Source organism: Protopterus annectens, chromosome 3.part0 (assembly GCF_019279795.1).
Source record: "Protopterus annectens isolate FY-2018-M chromosome 3.part0, PAN1.0, whole genome shotgun sequence".
Classification (NCBI taxonomy): Eukaryota; Metazoa; Chordata; order Ceratodontiformes; family Protopteridae; genus Protopterus; species Protopterus annectens.
Window position 1 is genome coordinate 1,115,415,157 of NC_056731.1, and position 22,349 is coordinate 1,115,437,505.

Genomic DNA, 22,349 nt, shown 5'->3' on the forward strand with positions numbered 1-22,349 from the left:
GTTCTGATATCTAACCCTCAGCCAGTTTTCCATTTGCTTGATCACAAAAAGGTTAATTGATAGTTGTTACATGGAACTAATGAATCAAAATGGGAAATACTGTAAAAAGCCTTTCAGATGATCATAGGAGGTTACTAGGCTAACAGCCCCAGGGCCATTACAAGCCTAGCCAAGTTCAACCTGTGTTCCCAAGGGTGTCTCATTCAAGCAGACACTAAAATCAGCACCTATTACCTGTGTTCAAAGGACACAGGTGGAATCCCCAGGGTGAATTTCTAGTTACCCATCCAATCATCCAAATTATGCTTTAATAAGGCCAACAAGGGGCTTTGTTTAACATGAATAGGAAGCTTGGTCCGAAGATGGGGCAACCTCTGTGAGACAAATCTGTCTGTCCAGCAAGAAGCTTAGCAAGTACAGCCAAAGGATAACCATAAGGCCTTTTACAGCTACGTACGTAACTTAAAGGGAAGGACCCAAGCATGTGCAGAACTAGTAGCCAATTGTATCACACACACACACTGATCCCACAGAGATAGCAAACCTGCTAGTGGATAGGTTTGGTGAAAACTTCACTCTCTTATCCCCTCCTAACTTACAACAAGCCTTACTCCAAACTCCCCCACCCCACCCTACACATCTGAAGAACAGGTCCTCAAAGCCCTGTCCAAGACAAAAAACACAGCCTCTATGGGACCAGACGACATCCCAAGCTGTCTTCTAAACAGGCTAAAATATAAACGAGCATCACCACTAAGTGATCTAAGTATTTTTTTGCTGTTTTTGCCTGAGAGACCTTCCTTTTCTTACTTTGAACAAGTTTAAACTGCTTTATTACCTGTTTTTTGCATTGTACATTATCTGCACTTAAAGTTACATTTGGTCGAAAGTTTGTTTAATTTAACTGTTGAGGCTACCCACTAAAGTGAGCCAGCCTGTGTAAGTGATTTATTACTGTTTTTCCTGCATTTCTGTGTACTTTTTAAACTAAAAAAAAATAAAAAATATCCTTGTTTTCCCGCCTTTCTTGACTAGTTTAGACCAGTATACAGGCTTTGCTGTATTCTGGACTGTGGTGTAGTTCCTGTGTTGTCCATTGCCTTACTTGGATAGAAGGAAGTTTCTTTGCTCACCAGTGGGAGTGGGGAGCCTTGAGCAGCCTATCTGTCCCTGAAGGAGTGACCTCAGCACAAGAGCTTGTAGTAATTGGTCGTTTTGGACCATTTCCAGCTCTTTTGAAGTTCCCTGTTTAAAATCCGCCCCTGAGCATTTATTTCTGGCTATACTACTCAGAAACAGCTCCTCGTGGTCCTGCAGAGTGGTGCTAGCAGCAGAGAACTGAAAAAAGTGACTACTTTCCTGACCTAAGTATTTTTTTGCTGTTTTTACCTGAGAGACCTTCCTTTTCTTACTTTGAACAAGTTTAAACTGCTTTATTACCTGTTTTTTGCATTGTACATTATCTGCACTTAAAGTTACATTTGGTCGAAAGTTTGTTCAATTTAACTGTTGAGGCTACCCACTAAAGTGAGCTAGCCTGTGTAAGTGATTTATTACTGTTTTTCCTGCACTTCTGTGTACTTTTTAAACTAAAAAAACAAAAAACACAAAAAAATATCCTTGTTTTCCCGCCTTTCTCGACTAGTTTAGACCAGTATACAGGCTTTGCTGTATTCTGGACTGTGGTGTAGCTCCTGTGTTGTCCATTGCCTTACCTGCATAGAAGGAAGTTTCTTTGCTCACCAGTGGGAGTGGGAAGCCTTGAGCAGCCTATCTGTCCCTGAAGGAGTGACCTCAGCACAAGAGCTTGTAGTAATTGGTCATTTTGGACCATTTCCAGCTCTTTTGAAGTTCCTTGTTTAAAATCCGCCCCTGAGCATTTTTTTCTGGCTATACTACTCAGAAACAGCTCCTCGTGGTCCTGCAGAGTGGTGCTAGCAGCAGAGAACTGAGAAAAGCGACTACTTTCCTGATCTAAGTATTTTTTTGCTGTTTTTACCTGAGGGACCTTCCTTTTCTTACTTTGAACAAGTTTAAACTGCTTTATTACCTATTTTTTGCATTGTACATTATCTGCACTTAAAGTTACATTTGGTCGAAAGTTTGTTATTTAATTTAACTGTTGAGGCTACCCACTAAAGTGAGCTAGCCTGTGTAAGTGATTTATTACTGTTTTTCCTGCATTTCTGTGTACGTTTTAAACTAAAAAACAAAAAAACAAAAAAATATCTTTGTTTTCCCGCCTTTCTCGACTAGTTTAGACCAGTATACAGGCTTTGCTGTATTCTGGACTGTGGTGTAGCTCCTGTGTTGTCCATTGCCTTACCTGCATAGAAGGAAATTTCTTTGCTCACCAGTGGGAGTGGGGAGCCTTGAGCAGCCTATCTGTCCCTGAAGGAGTGACCTCAGCACAAGAGCATGTAGTAATTGGTCGTTTTGGACCATTTCCAGCTCTTTTGAAGTTCCCTGTTTAAAATCTGCATTTGTGCGACTTTCCGGTTAAACAGGCTTAAACTATTCCTGGCTCTGCCAAGTCTGCACTTCAATTTTTCCCTTAAGAAAGCTCTACTTTCAACAAAATCAGTCTATTCGCTTTATCATAAGCCTAGCACTTGCTCCTAAAACCTTTCTTTTAAGTGAAGCACCCTTAAACTAACGTAAGCACTACATTCCACCTACAACCCGTGCTAATACCCACTTCCCTTCAAAGTCCTCTCTCTGACCCAGTTACACATCACCCCCTTATACTATTCTGGCATGTTGAGTGGTAAATTACTGACGTCCTCTCCAGTTCAGCTGGTTAATCTGGGAATCCTGAGACAATGTTACAATTGTCTCATGTACACAGACAACCCTCTCCTCTTCCCAACATACACAAACACATGTGAGAGATGCAACTATATAGCCAAACTGGAGGCTGAACTCTCTCAACACAGGACTAGCAAGACCAGACAGGAGGAGAAGTTAACCACACACACAACAAACCCAGTCTCACATAAACCAACCACAACTGCAAACCAAACACATAGTAACACAAAGACATACTCGGAGGCTGTAATAAAAATCTTACTGAAACAACAGAGGCTCTCAAAGCAGACATCCAAGAAAACACCACCTCAAAACTCTGCACAAGCAACACATAGTACACAAAGTCAGTGTGCCAAACAATCACAGCCCTTAAGGTGAAACACCATGCCTGATACACTAGTAATAGGTGACTCTATAGTCAGACACACTGATGTCCCACTTACCAGGCTGAACAAAGAGAGGGTAACGGTGAGCTGCCTGTCGGGAGCTAGGATCAGCCACATAACACAAGCACTCAGGTCACTCCAAAGCAAGTACAAATATGACTCCGTCATTGTCCATGCCGGCGTAAATGACCTGAGATGTACCTCCTTGGACTACATGAAAAGAGACATAGAGGAGCTCTCTGATTATGTAGCCCAGGCCGATATGACCCTGACCCTGAGCAGCATCTTGCCCTCACCAAGAATGATGCCACAATACAAAGACAAGATGATCAGCTTTAATAATTGGCTCAATTACTGGTGTCATTCTAGGGGGATCCAATGTCTGTCTGCTTGGGATGACATGCTGGACAAGCCACGCTGCTTCGCAAGGGACGGCTTGCACCTGCCACCACTGGGCTTCCGGATATTGGCTAAGGCTCTTGCCACCCCCACAGTGCCTTTTTTAGGCAAGGCTCAAAAGACAAACCCACCACCTTAGAAAACAATAAAGGAAAAAACTAAGGGTAATGCTGCTCAATGCCAGAAGTCTAAATCTCAAGATGCAGGCTCTCAAAGCACTCCTCAGTATGGAGAGCATCGATGTCTGTGCAGTAACTGAAACCTGGTTCAAGGCTCCTGAGAGCACCCCAGCCCTACCAGGTTATACCTCGTATCATGCATTTTGGCCCCAAAACCTGGGCCGAACCACAAAAGGAGGGGGAGTGTCCATATTCATTAAAGACACCCACACCTCCAGGTTAGTGGCAACGCACGAAGCATCAGAGACCATCCATGTGCAACTAACTGTAGGCAAAACTGCTATACAACTTGTAGCATGCTACAGACCACCCTCGCAATTTCAGGAACTCCATTCAGCCTTCCTGAAGACACTGGAGGATATGAATGTCTCACCAAATACCATCATATTGGGAGACTTCAACTACCCAAACATAGACTGGGTGCACTACTCAAGCCCCAACACCCTAGCCCAAAGGTTCCTGGAATTCATCAACTCAAATGCGATGGAACAACTAGTCACCTCCCCCACAAGGGGAAATAATATACTTGACCTGATCGTCACAAACATGGGGACAAAATGCTCAACACCGGAAGTATACCCCTCACTAGTGAGATCAGACCATAAACTAATAACCCTAGATATTCATATCCCACCTCCACCCCCAGCACAAAAGACCACAGTGATAAACTTCTCAAAAGCCGACTTTACACTCCTTAGCACTGAAATGGCATCCTTCAAGCCCCCTGGGCGAATGGAAACCACATCCCACACTGCTGGATCCTTCACAAATGCTTTCTATGGACATCTCCAAGAATGCATGGATCATGCAATCCCAAATAAAACCAAGACTCTTTCCACCAAAGGCAGGCATCCTATCTGGTGGACCCCAGCCATAAACAAACTTTATAACAAGAGAAGGAAGCTACTGCAAGACAGAGCAAAATCCCATAAAGGGAAGGCATCCCTGATCAGCACTAGCAAAAAACTACGTTCGCTAATAAAATCATCAAAGGCCAATTTCGAGAGAAAAATTACTAAGGACACTAAAGATAATCACAAGGCCTTCTTCAGTTATGTTAGAAACCTGGGCGGAAACCCTCAGATATGCGCAGAGTTAGTTCATAACGGCAAAAAATACACTGAACCCACAGATATTGCCAACATACTGGCAGACAGGTTCAGTGCAAATTTCTCCCCTCCCTCTCCCCCAAAAGACAAAATAAATATCTCAGCTGAATGCAACCTCCCTGAAATCTCAGATGTCCAGGTGAGAGCTGCCCTCAGCAAAGCTAAAAATACAGCATCCACGGGACCTGATGGTGTCCCGGGTTGCGTGCTACGTGAACTCCTAGAGGAGCTAAACCCGCACATAAGAATGCTGTTTAATCTTAGCCTTGCTACAGGATACGTCCCTGAACACTGGCGTACAGCTACAGTGGTCCCACTCCACAAAGGTGGCACCACTACAGACCCTGGAAACTACCGCCCCATAAGCTTGACCAGCCTGGTCTGTAAAGCTATGGAAAGGATCATTATGGAACTCATAAACAAAGACATCAAGGACCTACAGACAATTGACCCTACCCAGTTCGGCTTTGTAAAAGGCAGATCCTGTCTTTTAAACCTGGTGGACTTTTTTGAAACAGTCACTAGAGCCATCGATGAAGGCAAAGCAGTTCATACAGCCTACCTGGATCTGGCAAAAGCCTTCGACACAATACCCCACTCAGGCATCATAGACAAGTTCAACAGCTTAAATGTAAACCCATTTGTCACAGGATGGGTTGCAAACTGGCTAAAGGACAGAACCCACAAAGTCAGAATAGCTGGAGCTATGTCAGACTCTAAGCCAGTCTCAAGTGGAGTCCCACAGGGCTCTGTCTTGGGACCCCTCTTGTTCGGCATTTATTTCTCAGATGTGCAGGCAAACATAGGGGGGTTGTGGCTGTCAAAGTTCGCAGACGACTGCAAACTAGGCGCCATAGTCAACACACCAGCTGACACATGCATCCTCCAGAAGGGCCTCACAGAAACAGACGACTGGTGCCAGAGTCATGGCCTTAAACTAAATGCCAAAAAATGTATAGTCATCCCCTTTGGAAAAAACAAAGTACCCACAAATTACCACATAGGTGGTAATCCACTAAGTACGGAAAAAGTAATCAGAGACCTGGGGACCCAAGTTGACAGTGACCTCTCATTTGACACCCACATCGCCAAAATGGTTAGAAAGACCTTCTACCTTGCCCACCTTATCATGAAGGGATTCACATCCAGATCAAAGGATGTCATTGTACCCTTATATTCCTCCCTTATCAGGCCTATGATTGAGTACAATGCCCCATTTGGTATGTACCACACCCGGCACCTGCAGCAGCTGGAGAGACCCCAAAAGTACCTTACCAAGAGGATCAAGGGTCTCCAGCATATGTCATATGCTGCCAGACTGAAAAAGCTCCAGCTCTATTCAGTAGCATACCGCCTGCTCAGAGGTGATCTGTGCCTTACGTACAAGGCCATGTCCAATTCAGAATTAATGGACATGCTCCACTTCAAAAAATCCAAATCCATCAGAGCCACGAGAGCTAAAGATCTAAACCTCAGCACAAATATGAATAGGACATGCTGGAGGGACAGATTCATAACCCAGAGGCTTCCCACACTCTGGTACAGGATACCTGTCCATATTAGGCAGAGCCCCTCACTGACTCTCTTCAAGAGAAATCTGGACGAATGGATGGGTGATCATAGGTTTACCCTGAGGGTCATCTCTGTGTCATTGCTAGATAGAGGCACAGTAAACTAAATTTAATTTAAATTGTACACTTTTGTATCATTACATGGGGTGGCGAAAGCCACATAAACTTTGGCTAGGCTTATAAATGCCCTAGGGCAGATAGACTAGTACTATACTATGAAACTATGAAACTAAGTACCCTTTTCAATCATAGCCACACCACAGGCTTTGTTCCTGCAGAATGGAGAACAGCTACACTTATTCCCCTTCCACAAAGGTAGCCTAGCAACAGACCTGGGGAATTACAGACCCATAAGCCTAATCAGCCTCATCTGTTAGGCCATGGAATATATCATTATGGACCTTATAAATAAACACATAGGTGACCTTCAAACCCTGTATCCTACCCAGTACAGCTTCATAAAGGGCAGATCCTGCCTATTAAATCTGGCGGATTTCTTTGAAAGTGTGACCACGGCCACTGATGAGCATTGATGAGGGGAAATCTGTGCACACAGCATACCTCAACTTGGCAAATGCTGTCAACACAATCCCATATTTAGGCATTACAGATAAACTTAGCAAACTGAATGTAAACTCCTTTGCTATAAGATGGATTGCCAGTTGGCTCACAAACCAGACACTCTATCAAAGTAAGTGACTGCACATCAACCAGCAGACCTGTTAGCAGTGGGGTGCCACAGGGATCAGTGCTGGGCCCCCTACTGTTTGGTGCATACTTCTCAGATGTTCAAGTCAAAATTAAAGGGTTGTGGCTGACCAAGTTTGAAAATGACTGCAAACTAGGTGCAATCATTGAATCCCCAAATTATGCCAATATACTCCTGGAAGGTATCATGCAGACCAATGACTGGTGTATTAGTCATGGTCATACCTCTCAACCTGGAAACATCAAAAATCTGGACAAAGCCAATGAAAAACAGGTACAAATCGGCATGCTGATTAGCATAACATTTGCATACATAATTATGTAACTCCACCCACTCCAATGGAATTGTGGGATATCAACTTTCAAACACAAACTGAAGAACAGACAACCAAAATATGGCCTAGGCCCTGTAGTAAATGGTAATCATTTTATTTTAAATGTCTAGCAATGATGTTCACTGGGAAGAGAGAAGATTAAGAATCTTAGGATTTTGTTTTTGGTGACTTGCAGTATGTGGGTTTTATGGTAAAATTAGGCCATTTAATGGTAGGCAGTATTCTAATCTTAGAAAAAGAAGATTATAGTTTGCTAGGACTTCCAAACGTCATTCTTCATGGCCTTCTGATCAGTGGCATGGCTACAGTTTGTGCCGCCCGGGACTGTCTTTGAGGTTTGCCACCCTTCCCCCCTAACAAAATCATGGTCGAATGAGGCCTCCCCATATACAGCCCTCCCCCTGCAGCCATTCCAATGTCCCATTACTTGGCTATTTCGCCCCATTTACCATAAACACTGTTATGTGCACACTGCTTTACTTTTACGATGATTTAGATTTCATTTAAAAGTTTTATTTTACATTTTCAGCACAAACATTAATAGACATCTGCTAAACAAAGCAATGCAGTCTCACAATGAAAATAGACTTATCATTAAAACTTCTTTGCCCTTGAAACTCACATTCATTGAAACAACATTGAAACCCATATTCAAAGAAAATACATCTGACCAGTGGCAGATAAAGATTAACTTTGGGCTGTTTTCCAACCATAGGCCCCTTGCACACGAAACACACATGTTTTTGATGCACCTTCCTGATTGTATTAAATTATATTCCTAGTATAATGTACAACAATTGTTAGAAGGTGTTTTAAATTTATTGTTTTGAACATTTTTGCAGTAAACAATGAAACAAAATGCATTCACCAGTAATGACAAAACTGCCAAATTCAGAACATTTCCATCATAAAAGTCTACTCAAATGTCTAAAATCCACCAGTATCTGTAAATATGCACAATCTCTGCAGAAGTAAAAGTCATCTAAATAATTCCACATTAAAGAGATCTGCAACTAATGAAGAAGTTGGTGCTAGCAATCAACTTTATATTTCATAGCTTCATCTACAAATAAAGTGCCTGTTGCCCTTGAGGAAAAAATTGCCTGTGTTACATTTAAAAATGATAAGCTAGTAATATTGCAATAGGGAATATATGGCAAACTGATAACAGGTTCATAGTTACTAGTTAGCACTGCCAAAGAGGACATTCTCAGGACTGCAGCATCCACCCCCTTTAAAAGTCCAACACACTACCATATCAGCAATGCATCTACATACTGTGGGAGTAGAACCCACAGCCTTCTGCATCAAAAGCAAGCATTCACTCTGTTATGCTATTAACAATGCAAGCAGACTCAGCATAAGCAGCACTAAACTTCTCTTCACCTGAAGCTCTCAGCTCCTTGTAAAATCCACTCAACACTCAACTGTATTTCTCAACTTTGCAGCACAAGAAATATGGAAAAAGCCAACATCTTTGGGGGGTACAAAAGCTCAAAAACTAGGGACACATTTTAAACACTGCTTGTATAATCTCAGAAAGTTTTCAGAATAAAATGTGTTACCACCATGTGTTTCACTGCCAAATCTTAAACCCCAGACCCTGTGCACTACAGTCATAGCAACATACCACTATGCCAAATAAGATGTTTCCCGAAAGTTAGGAAGACTGAAACTTAAATGGTTATCATTTAGTGAATTCAGTTCTCACCCACCATAGCTCTCAACCTCTTAGCACAAAACACCTGGACAAAGCCAATAATGGGGGAATACAACCCCCAAACATATTCAGTGAATTCAGTTCTCACCATAGCTCCCAACCTCTTAACACAAAAAGCCTGGACAAAGCCAATAATGGGGGAATACAGCCCCCAAAATAGGAACACATTTCAAATATTGATCTTATAAACTTGGAAAATTGCTAGAATAAAAGGTTTGTGTTACCATGTATTTTCTGAAGAATATGAAGTCTGAAATTAAAATGCCTGTCATTATTTAGTGAATTCAATCCTTCACTGGTTTGCCACAAAAATCCAGAAAACCACAGATATTATGAGAAACAGAACAGAACAAAAATATGAGGCAAAAACCTGGACAGCTTTCACAAGTGGTGGTGGGTAGAGAATTCAGGATCTTGCTACCTGTTCCAAAGGTACAGGGTTTGAGCCTGGGTAACTCTAGCCACCAGGCATATTTAACTGAAGTAGGTGTTGATTTCTAATTTTAGAATAATGGTTGCAGTCTCAGGCTGAAACAACAAGAAGGCATCTCACAAGCCATAATAGGTATCTGTAGTCTCTCTGGCCCAAAAGTCAACCTGATGAATAAAAGATGAACATTATTACTTAGATAATTATATTTCTAAACTTGTGCACTGGATTAGGGAAAATTAATATTTTAGGTGTGGTCTGAAACATACCAAAGTGCTAAAACTGAATGCATAAATTCACAAGGTAAATGAGCAACATGTGTCTTCATCTTAAGATATAAGCAAACAATATAATATATACATTACTGTCAGCTGACATGTTTCAAGAACAAAAAGCAACTTTTTTCTGTAACATAAACAAGTTAGTCAGTAGTTAATCTTTATTATAAATCATTTATTGCCCTCTAGTAAAGTGCATAAAACTAGAAATGACCAAACAAAACAAGATATAATTTGTACATATGCAGAATGTTTGCCATAGGAAGTCCATAGTCATTTAGAAAGGACTGTAGAAAACCAACCTAAAGTGCCCAATATCCTGCTCTCAGCAAAATCTCAGTACAAAAAAATGGTGTGCACTGACAAGCACCTCCAAGTTATTATAGCCTACTCCAAATCATCGATCTGGGGAAATAATCTCAGGAACTGAGAGGGTTTTCCTTTCTCAACACATACAGAACTTCTACTAGGTCTAATGACATACCTAATTAAATCAATAATCAAGGAGTACAAAGCATTAGGAAGGAAGAGAAATCATTAAGTTAAAAAATAGCTTGTATAGTTGTATCTGATTAGCTATTATTCTTATCCTGGAGGCATAATTAGCTACATTACATGTCCATGAAATAAAATATCCTACCTCACACCTCACAGTGTCTTTTGTTAAAAAAAACATGCTTGATCTCTAACTTGTTGAAACTGCCTCCATAACATTTCTGAAATCAGTATAATTCAGTTTGTTTCCAACACTTACTACACTTGCAGTTTTCCAAACATTCCCTTATTTAATAATACTTTGCCAGATGAAATGGGCATCTTGCTTGACATGAATGCATAAAATAATAAACCTTGAATAAAGGTAAAATAATGAACCACATTCCCTACCTAACGGAGCCTTGAATATATAAAATAAAGAAGGAGCCTTAAATGTCTGGAGCCTTTCCCTTACAGTTTGCAGCACCGCTCATGGAAGAAACCGCTCGTCCAGCACCATATGTCTGTTCCGTAATGAACCACCACATTCATTCACTAACAGAGCCTGGAATAAATAAAATAAAATAACAAACAAACTTTAACTATATAAAATAAACCTTGCAGCATATGTTCCTTGACCCTCAAACCTTGAAAGCAAAGGAGCCTTTCCGTTGCAGTTTAAGAACTATTCCCTTGCAGCACCGCTCATAGCAGCTGGAAATGCTCGCACGTCATTCCTGGAGCTCAATTCCCACAGGCTGGCAGGCTGTTCATGGAGCTGACGTCATCGTGCACATAATGACGTCAGGTCAACAACAAAAATTTAAAAAAGAAAGTCAGGAAACTCAGAAATTAAGGGGTACCATTCAGGAATCGTGGCACCCCATTATTTGAAACTCAAAACTGGTAATAACCAAGAAATTTGGCACGGTTGAGAGGTATGGTCATGGTCTCAAACTGAATGCAAAGAAATGCATCATCATTCTCTTCCACACAAACAACATCCTTTCACACTATCAAAGTAACAATACCCTAAGTACCCATGAAATGGTAAGGGACCTGGGATCACAAGTTGACTGCAACCTTAACTTCAACCACCATGTGTCTACTGTAGTAAGGAAAGCTTTCTAAATAGCACACATTAGTTAAGGCATCGCCCTGAAAGCAAAAGAAGTTATAACCCCCCATAATTAGCACTTATCCATCCCATAACTGAGTATAATGCCCCATTCGGCATGTACTGTACTAAGCACCTGCAGCAATTAGAAAGACCTCAGAGGTTTCTAACAAAGAAGATCATGGAGCTCCAGCATGTGCCTTACACGAACTAACTAAAGTCGCTGTCACTATACTCTGTATCATATAGACTTCTTAGGGGAAACCTGTGCCTGGCCTACAGTGCAATCCAAGACCCAAATCTAATGAACTTGCTGCATATCCATAAATCAAACAGGACTAGGGATACCTGTTCCAGGGACCTAAATATGGCCTGCGACTTAAATAGGGCATGCTAGAAGGACAGATTTATCTCCCAGTGGCTGCAGTGTCTTAGGAAGAGGCTACCAATTCATGTGAAACAGAGCACCTTTATGACACTCTTCAAGAGGAACTTGGACGACTGGCTGGGGCACCATAAATTTTTACTGGGGATAGTGCCCACAACCGTCCTGGACATGGGCAGTCATCACTAAATGCAATCTTGGGTATTGACTATCATTTCTATGGTATTACATTGGGATGAAACAGCTATGCATAAAAAGACCTCCAGGTTGGTAGCCTAGTAATCTTCTATGATCCTATGATCCTGTGTCACATAACAGGTTAAGATCCTTTGGGCAAGTGACCTGTGTGCCATTTGACTTGTGAATGTGCAGCATTTCCATTAAAACTGGGTCCAAGATTGCTCTATATGCAAAGCACAGTTGCTTCAGAGCAGTCTGTATGACACAGAATAAAGTGACAATGATCTCAGTCTGTCCACATAAGACAGATCTTGAAGACCCTGAATTTTCTTTGTAAGGAACCTTTGTGGTCTCTCCAGTTGCTGCAGGTGTTTGGAAAGGAACAGACCAAAGGGAGCATTGTACTGACCTGATGAGGGAAAAGTACAAGGGAGTTATAACTTCTTTTTTCTGAAGGTAATGGCATTACTTATGAGATAAGCAATATAAAATGCCTCCCTTACCACTGTGGAGACATGGTGATCGAAGTTAAGGTTGCTGTCAACCTGTGTGCCCAGATCTCTCACCACTGACTGTGTGATTAAGGTATTGTTATTGGTGTAGTAGTTTTCAGGAACATCACCCTTGGCAAAGGGGATGATAATGCATTTTTTTGCATTAAGTTTAAGACCATGACTTTGGCACTAGTCATTAATCTGCGTAAGACTTCTTGCAGGATGTTGACATTGCTAGGGGTTTCAATGATTGCTCCCAGTTTACAGTCATCAGCAAACTTTGTCAGCCACAGTCCTTTAGCTTTAGCCTGTACTTTGGAGAATTAGATTCCGAAGAGTAGGGGTCCAAGAAGGGATCCCTGTGAAACAGCACTGGTTAGAGGTCTGTTGAAGGAGGTGGAGTCCCCTATTTTGATCGTTTGAGTTCTATCAGTCACCCAGTTTGCAACCCACCTCACAATATATGGTTGATACCCAGCTGCATGACTTTATCAATGATGCCTGAGTGAGGGATTGTGTCAAAGGCCTTGGCTAGAGCTAGGTAGGCCGTATGCACAGATTTGCCCTCATCTAGTGTTTTGGTGACTGTCTTGAAGAAGTCCACCAAGTTTAACAGACATGATTTCCCCTTGACAAATCCAAACTGGGTGGGGTCAAGCATTTGGAGATTTCCTATATCTTTGTTAATAATGTACATGATGATTTGCTCCATGGCCTTGCAGATAAGGCTGTTCAGGCTAATGAGTCTATAGTTCCCAAGATCCATGGATGCACACCCCCCCCCCTTTGTGCAAAGGGATGATGATAGCTGTTTTCCTCTGGGATGAAGCCAGTGCTTAGGTTGTGTTTGAAAGTGTGCCCAATGGTGATGCTAATTCCTGTTTTAATCCATGTAGAACACAGCCCAGGATGTTGTCTGGTCCCATAGATACTGTGTTTGTGGCCTTCAAGAGGGTGTTTAAGACCTACTCCTCAGAGATACTAGATTGGGGACAGGTGTTAGGGATGCCTTGGGGTATATATGGCAGGGACAGGGGGCAAAGTTTTCACTGAAGGTTCGCTATATCCACAGGTTCTGTATATGTAGTGCCATCAACTATGAGTTCAGAGCAAATCTGGGCCTTACCTTTGAGGTTACGGTGTAACTAAAGAACACCTTGTGGTTATCCTAGCTTTGGAGGACTACACTAGGAGTCTTATTTGCTTGTTTAATTTGAGGAGGGAGTGTTTCCAGTTTTTAAACTGTTCCTTCCTACTTTTAGACAGCAATTTATTTTTCTTATTGTATAGCCTATTAATGGCAGTTGCCCACCAGGCTGGTCTGTTTTTCCTTAAAGATCTTGTTTTGGTTATATCAGGTATGGCAGAGTCAATACAATTGTACAGGTGCTCGTATAGAGCATTGCTGTATAACTCAGGATAGGTGTCTGTTCTATCAGTGAGGGGAGGGGCTATGAAGCTATTTATGCCATCACGTAAGAGGTTGTAATTGGCTTTGGAGGAGTTTTTTAATCAAGTTGTTGCTAAGGGGGGGGGTCTTGTGTTATAGTTACTTCTAATGAGACTGATTTGTGGTCAGATCTCACCAGGGATGGCCATACACTGGGGGGTGCAACGGTCCCCCACGTTGGTAAACACCAGACCCATGATGTTTGAGGCCAATCAGTTGGTCCAGGCCACTGGAGTTAAAGAAGTCCAGGAACCTTTGAGCAAGTTTGTTAGAACATGTATAATTTGTCCAGTCAATGGATGGGTAATTAAAATCACCCAAAACCAGGGTGTTTGATTATATCTTGATTGACTCAAGTAGATCCAAGTAGGCTAACTGAATGTCCTGATTCATGTAGGGTGTCCTATAGTTGGCAACGACCTGAAGAGAGGTCTTACCTACAGTCAATTACACCTGAAGAAATTCAAGGGAATCATACTGTTTAACCAATTTAGAGGTGCATTTATCTTTAATGAACATTGATATACCACCTCCGTTAGTTTTCATGCCTTCAGTTTGTGTCTGAACGTGGAAGGAAATGTAACCATGTATAGCTGGGGTGTTCTCCACAGCCTTAAGCCAGGTCTCAGTAACTATACAAATGTCATCATCTTCCAAAGTGAGGACTGCTTCCAGTGAGTGCAGTTTCCGGTTTAGAATCCTAGCATTTAGCAGCATAACCTTGAGGATGTTTATAGAAGGTATTTATACATCAAGAATTGCGTTCTTGTGACATTGTGTAAAAAAGGCACTATGGGGGTGGCACGAACCTTAGCCAGTAACCAAAATCCCAGGGGGGGGGACAGATGAAGAACACCTCTGACAAGCATTGAGGTTTGTCGACCCTGTCATCCCAGGTTGACAGATACTGGATCCCCTTTGAATGGCACAAGAAACTAAGCAAGTTGTTGAAGTTATTCATGTTTTGTTTGTATTGAGGCATCATCTTAGGCAAAGGTATAATGCTGCTTAAGGCTAGGGACATACTTGCCTGAGACACATAATCAGAGAGCTCAGGCATGTCTCTCTTGATATAGTCCAGTGAGGTACGTCTCAAGTCATTCACACCAACATGGACTGTGGGAGTTTGCAGTGTACTCAATCCAGAGAGGTAAAACTGATCAAACAGCTTCTGTGTTATCTGCTTGTCTTAGGGTGTGGCTTTGGAAGGCTCTTCTATCTTGTTGATATAAAAATACTACATTTGAGTGAATCCCTGCTTATCTTGCTAGAGCTCCATTTGTGCCTGACGGAGAGTGCTTCTTAAACAATCTGAATTACAGAGCTACATAAGTATATTTTTTGCACTTTATCTAATTGTTCAGTGTTTCTTATCAGCACTGCACTGTTTGTATTTATTTGCTTATCAGAACAGAATTGTTTTTTTATTTTTTTGTGTAGCAGTTCTGCACTGTTTTACTGCACTGTTTTTATTTATTTATTTGTTTGACTGAATTATTTACTTTTCTGTGTCTCTATTTATATATTTGCTGATCTGTGGATGAATTTTTTGTTTTCTCCCATCCTCTCACCCAATTGCTGTTGTGTTCTTATAGTTTGTGGCTTTTGCTGTTCCCTGCCCCTACTGTAAATTTGATAAGGGACACTCCTTGCAGTCCCATCTCATTAGCTCATTCTTCCTAATACAGAGATCATTTGAGAAGGTCAAACGCCTTAGTTCCTTAACCTTGAATTTTCTTCTGTTCCTCCTCTCTCCCTTGCCATTTTACTAACAAAAAAAATACTCTATTCAGCTTCTTTTACTGTATTTGTGTTTCCTACTCCTGCCCCATTACGTCATCTTGCTTTTTCTACTACTTGCTGTGGCTTGTTCTCTAAAGTGTTCAATTGTGCTTGTTTATAGACTGTTTAAATTGTGTTATTCTAAGCCTCCTAGTTTTGGTTTAAGCACTTGGGCTTTAGTCTAACCCCTTAGCTCTCCCTGGCCTTCTCTCTCAGATTCTGAAAAATATGGATGGACAATTTACTACAGTTTCTCCTGCCAGTCTGGTTGATATGGGCATCCCTAGACAGTGAAGCAACTGCCTTATGTACACAGACAACTACCTACTACTACCACCTAGGAATACAATTTGCAAGAGATGCAATTACATTAGGAACCTAGAGTCCATGCTCTCTCCCTCACAAGCCAGTATATCTGGCACTGAGAAGGCTGTCAACACAATCACTACACCTCAAACACCACCCACACCTACACAACACCCCCCCCCCAAATATGTGGAGGTCCTCAACAAAAACATACCCAAACAAAGGAGACCTCCGAAGCAAAAACCTCTGAGGCAAAAGCACATGAGATCTCCACAGCCCTCTACGCCACATACCACTCATAGTTCACACACCTGTGTCTCACAGCCACTAAGGCTTAACCATAAACCCAACATATTATTCATAGGAGACTCTATTGTGAGACACACAGATGTGCCTCTCACCAGGCTATATAAGGAGAAAGTCACGGTTAGTTGTCTGTCAGGGCCCAGAATCCACCATATCACACACGCACTCAAGTCTCTTAACAATAGGTACTGTTATGACTCTGTCATAGTCCATGTTGGTGTGAATAACCTGAGACATACCTCCCTGGACTATATGAAGAGAGACATGATTGAATTCACTGAATATGCCCCAGGCAGGTATGTCCCTAGCCTTAAGCAGCATTCTACCATCACCCAGAATGATGCCTCAATACAAACAGAAAATGACTGACTTTAACAATTGGCTTAGTTTCTGGTGTCATTCCAGGGGGATCCAGTACCTGACAGCCTGGGAAGATATGATTGGCAGATCATAATGCTTTGCCAGAGATGGCTTGCATCTGTCTCCCTTTGGCTTCAGGCTCCTGGCAAAGGGTCTTGTTATCGCCATAGTGCCTTTTTAGGAAATGGCATGAGGTCAAAACTACCAACATAAAACTTTTATCAAAATGTAAATTAAAGGTCATGCTGCTACTCATTAGGAGTCTAAACATGGAACTGCACTCACTGGAAGCATTCTTAACCCTGAAAGATGCTGACATTTGTGCAGTCACAGAAACCTGGTTCAAAGCTGTGGAGAGCACCCCTGCTATACCAGGTTAATCATCCTATCATACAGTCAGATCCCAAATCATGGGCAGCAAAGCAAAAGGAGGTGCAGTTGCAATATATATAAAAGACATACACACCTCCAGACTGGTCAAGCAGTATGACGCACAGGAGACACTCCAGGTGCAGTTAACAACTGACAACACCACAAAGAGAATAAATGTGTTAAAATGTAGTTTAATGAAGCGCTTTTCGTCGAGTACACTAACTCGACTTCTTATAAGCAAGAAACCTATGACAGTTTGTTTACCATGTTTAAACTAAAAACCATAAGTACGGGCATTACTGTAAATAGAGCTCTATTCGCGTTCATTTAAACATGGTAAACAAACTGTCATAGGTTTCTTGCTTATAAGGCACGGATGATAAGTGATTCCGCACTAAAGCATTAACTGATAGAGTATGTTTCCCATTAAAATAAGTTATTATAACTATAAAGGGAATAACTGTACCTTTAAAAACCATTGAGCTGCTAATTGTTTAATTAGTTATTTATTATGTTAATGTTTCTTGCCACATGACTGTTTTTAGAGTTTTTAAGCTTGGATTCATGCCCAATTCTTTGTCTGAAGACGTTGGGTCAGTGTACTCGACAAAAAGCACTTCATTAAACTACATTTTAATACATTTATTCTCTTTGTGGTACTGAAATCCTTCGGTTCCTGTGAATTTGTTTAGTGCTTGGTTTGATTTTTTTTGTTTTAACAATTGACAAGACTTGTATTCAAATCATAGTGAGCTACAGGCCCCGAACTTTGATTCAAGATACCCACTCCACCTATCTGGACCTCTTCGAATCTATCAAGATTCGACCCTTTACCCTGATCCTAGGCAACTTTAACTATCCAACCATAGATTGGAAGAAATACTCATGCCAAAACATAAATGTCCAGAGATTCCTTGATTTCATCAATGCAGATGCCTTGGACCAGTTGGTCAACACCCCCACAAGAGGTGAAAATATCTTGGACTTGTTATTAGCCAACATGAATAACCACAGCAGCATCCCTACAGTATCATCATCCCTGGTAAGATTGACCACAAAGTGGTCACTTTCGAAGTCACCATCTCTCCCAGCTCCCCATCCCCCCAAGCTATGGTTAAACAGAAAACTTCTCCAAAGCTGATTACAACCACCTGAGGGAAGGTATAAACAGCTTCACAGCCCCCTCCCCCTCTATACGAACTGGCACATATGTCCAAACCTATACCAAAGTACTATATGAGCATTTATATAGCTGTCTGGTGGACATCTGCAATAAATAAACTCTATAATAAAAGAAAAAATTGCTGTCCAGGACCAAGAAGGAGCAGATGCCTAATTAGAATCAATCTCTCCTTAGCCTGAGCAAGCAAATAGGAGCACTAGTGAAATCCTCCAAAGCAAACTTTGAGTCCAAACTGGCCACATTTACTAAAGATAATCAAAAGGCCTTCTTCACATATGTCCGCAGTCTCAAAGGAAGCACCCAGATCTGCTCAGAACTGATCATCAGGGACACCACATACACAAATGCCGTAGCTATAGCTAACCTTGTGGCAGAATGTTTCAGTGAAACCTTCACCCCTCTGATTCCCCCATCACTAAATCAGGACATCACCAGCACCTGCCCTCCTCCCCTTATCTATAGAGAGCAAGTCATCACTGCTCTCTCAAAGGCAAAAAATCCAGCTTCCATGAGACCTGATAACATCCCAGGCTGCATCCTAAATGAACTCAGACAGGAATTTCAGCACCATTAGGCACCCTATTCAGCCAAAGCCTGAGTATTGGCTTCCTCTCAGCCAAGTGGAGGACAGCCACTGTCAGCCCTTTGCACAAAGGTGGAGCATCCACCAATCCAGGAAATTATATACCCATCAGTCTAACTAGCCTGATCTGCAAGGCCATGGAGCGGATTATCATGGACCTCATTAACAAGGACATTGGCAACCTCCAAACACTCAATCCATACAGTTTGGTTTCACCAAGGGGAGGTCATGCCTGTTAAATTTGGTCAACTTCTTTCAGACAGTCACTAAAGCCATGGACAAGGAGAAGACGGTGCACACTACCTACCTTGACCTGGCCAAAGCCTTTGATACTATTTCCCACTCAGGTATAATAGACATACTCTCTCAACTAGGCATCAATCCGTATGTTACCAGATGAGTAGCAAACTGGCTCACTGACAGAACCCACCTAGTCAAAATAGGGGAAGCCAACTCAAGCAGTAGACCTGTAACAAATGGTGTACCCCAGGGATTGGTCTTGGGGTCTCTGTTGTTTTGGATATACTTTTCTGAGATGCAGGCCAAAACCAGTGGACTATGGCTGACCAAGTTTACAGATGAACGCAATCTGGGTGCTGTCATCAATTCCCCTAGTAATGTGGAAATCCTGCAAGAGGGTCTCACCCAAACAAATGACTGGTGCCAGAAACATGGCCACAAACTAAATGCCAAAAAATGCATCATCATCCCCTCTGGGAAGTATGATGTCCCCATAAATGATCACACTAATAATAAGGTCCTAAGCACGCAATCAGTCACGAGGGACTTGGGTACCCAGGTTGATAGCAAACTGACTTTTGACCACCATATTACTCCATTGTACAGAAAGCTTTCTACATGGCCCACCTCATTAGCAAGGGTATCTCATCCAGGGACAAGGTGGTCATAACATCTCTGTATTCTTCCCTTATAAGACCCATTATTGAGTACAATGCCCCTTACGGCATGTACCTGACAAAGCACAAGTGGAGAGATTACAGAGGTTCCTCACCAGGAGAATCCAGGGACTCAAACATCTACCCTACATAGATAGGCTAAATGCCTTGTCCCCTCTACTTAGTCTCCTACAGACTCCTCAGAGGTGACCTCTATCTGGCATACAAAGAAATCTCGTACCCCACCTTGATGGGAATATTGCATATTAGCAAGTCAAACTCCACTCGAGTAACACTCACTCATGACCTCAACCTGGTTTGTGACATCAACAGGATTTGTTGGTAGGGCAAATTTGTGTCCCAGAGACTCCCCCTCTTGTGGAATAGACTCTCTCTCTCCATGTCAAGCAGAGTACCTCATTAACCCTTTTTATGTGCAACCTGGATAACTGGATAGGGAACAGAAAATACACTCCTGGGATTCTACCTGTGTCCCTGCTGGACAGTGGCATCAGGTGCTGACTTGTTGGAACATGTGCTAAATTATTGGCTAGGCTTGCAAGGGCCTCAGGGCCAATAGCCTACTAACTTCCTATGATCCTATAATCCTATATATATATATATATATATATATATATATATATATATATATATATATATATATATATATATGTGTGTGTGTGTGTGTGTGTGTGTATATATATATATAAATCTATGCACACAAACACACACACACACACACACACACACACACACACACACACACACACACACACACACATTTCTCTCTCCACATACATCTACATAACACATATACATATATCACACAAACACACACACACACACACACACAAACTTCCATGTATGAATTCTACACCATACCCATTCACAAAGAAGGTAACTCCACTGACATTACAAACTTTAGACCCATAGCGATCCTCTCACCACTCTGAAAAATACTCAAAAATACTGGAAAAAAGCATACACAAGTAAATCATGAAATACCTTCTACAGGAAAACTTGCTCACTCCTACGCAGCATAGCTTTTGCCCTAATCATAGCAGTAATACTGCCCTTATATCCTTCATTAATGCTATTTCTCTAGCCAGAGACAATAATAAGTTGGTCTCCTCCCTATTCCTTGACTTTTCAAAAGCCTTTGATATGGTCTCCCGCTCTCTTCTGCTGAACAAACTGGCTAACCTAAACTTTTCTGCCTCTTCTACTGCCTGGTTTTCCAGCTATCTCACTGATGGTCTACAGTCAGTGAGATGGCTCTCAGCTCTCTCCCCTCCTCTTCCTGTCAAAATGGGAGTCCCCCAAGGATCTATCCTTGGCCCAGTACTATTCAATATATTCACTAATCTACTCTACACCTCCTGTCCACAGTCATCCCTTGTACAATACTCAGATGACTCCGCCATCATCATCATTGCAGATACTCCCTCTGACCTTATCTCTGCAACTCAGTCATCTTTTAACTCAGTCGAATCCTGGCTCTGTGACAACCAGCTAATTCTTAACCCTAGAAAGACAAAACTCATATTATTTCTCTCAAAGAACTTCACCCACCTTAAATCTACATTTCCTGTACTGTCCCTCAATAACACCCCCATTCATGTTAAACCTAGTACAAAACTACTAGGAGTAATGATAGGTGACCAACTCAAGTTTGGTCTACATGTAAACAACTGCATCTAAAAAACACACCAAAAACTTGGCCTTCTTTATGGAAACAGTTTCTAACTAACAAAGCAAAAAAAAACCCTCTCATGGGTACCTCCTACCTAGCCTTCTATATAACTGCCAAATTCGTAGCAATCTTAACTCCACACTACTAATTAAACTACAGTCTACCTATAATAAGGTTGCCAGATTTGCTGCTCACCAAACTTATAAATCGCATCATTATCTTTCACTAAGATACCTAAACTGGCTGGAATTACCTCACCAGCGTCTACTCTCTCATCTATAGATAATTCACTCTATACTATACCTGAAATCCTTCTGCCCTAGCCTATCTCCCCTCATCTTTCAATATTCCCCCACTAGGTCCCTGCATAGCTCTGACCTTAACCTACTACAAATATACAAACCTAAGACTAAAATCAGCTGCAACCTCTACAGCTACAATCCTACCATATCATGGAGCAAATTACCATTAGAAATCAGGTCCCTCAAACAATTCAACCTGCCACTGGAGAGTACCTCCAAATTCCCTGGTCCTACCTCTGTACTCATCCTCCCTGATCTAGCCCATTAATTCATATGTAATCACCAAAACTTCAAACTTTCTTAGCTCATAAACCTCTTCAAAGTATCACTCTTCTCCATCTCTTATCTCCATTTCTAATGTCACATATCTTATGAAATAACTACATACACTATGAACTCTCTTCACTGTTTATTAAAAATGTTTGCATGGAATAGTTTCTCTTATGTATGCTTATTATGTTTTTTTTTTTCTCATCATTATTTTTCTGATAAAATGTATTTAATTGTATGTATACATTGTAACCCACTGACACTTAACACTAA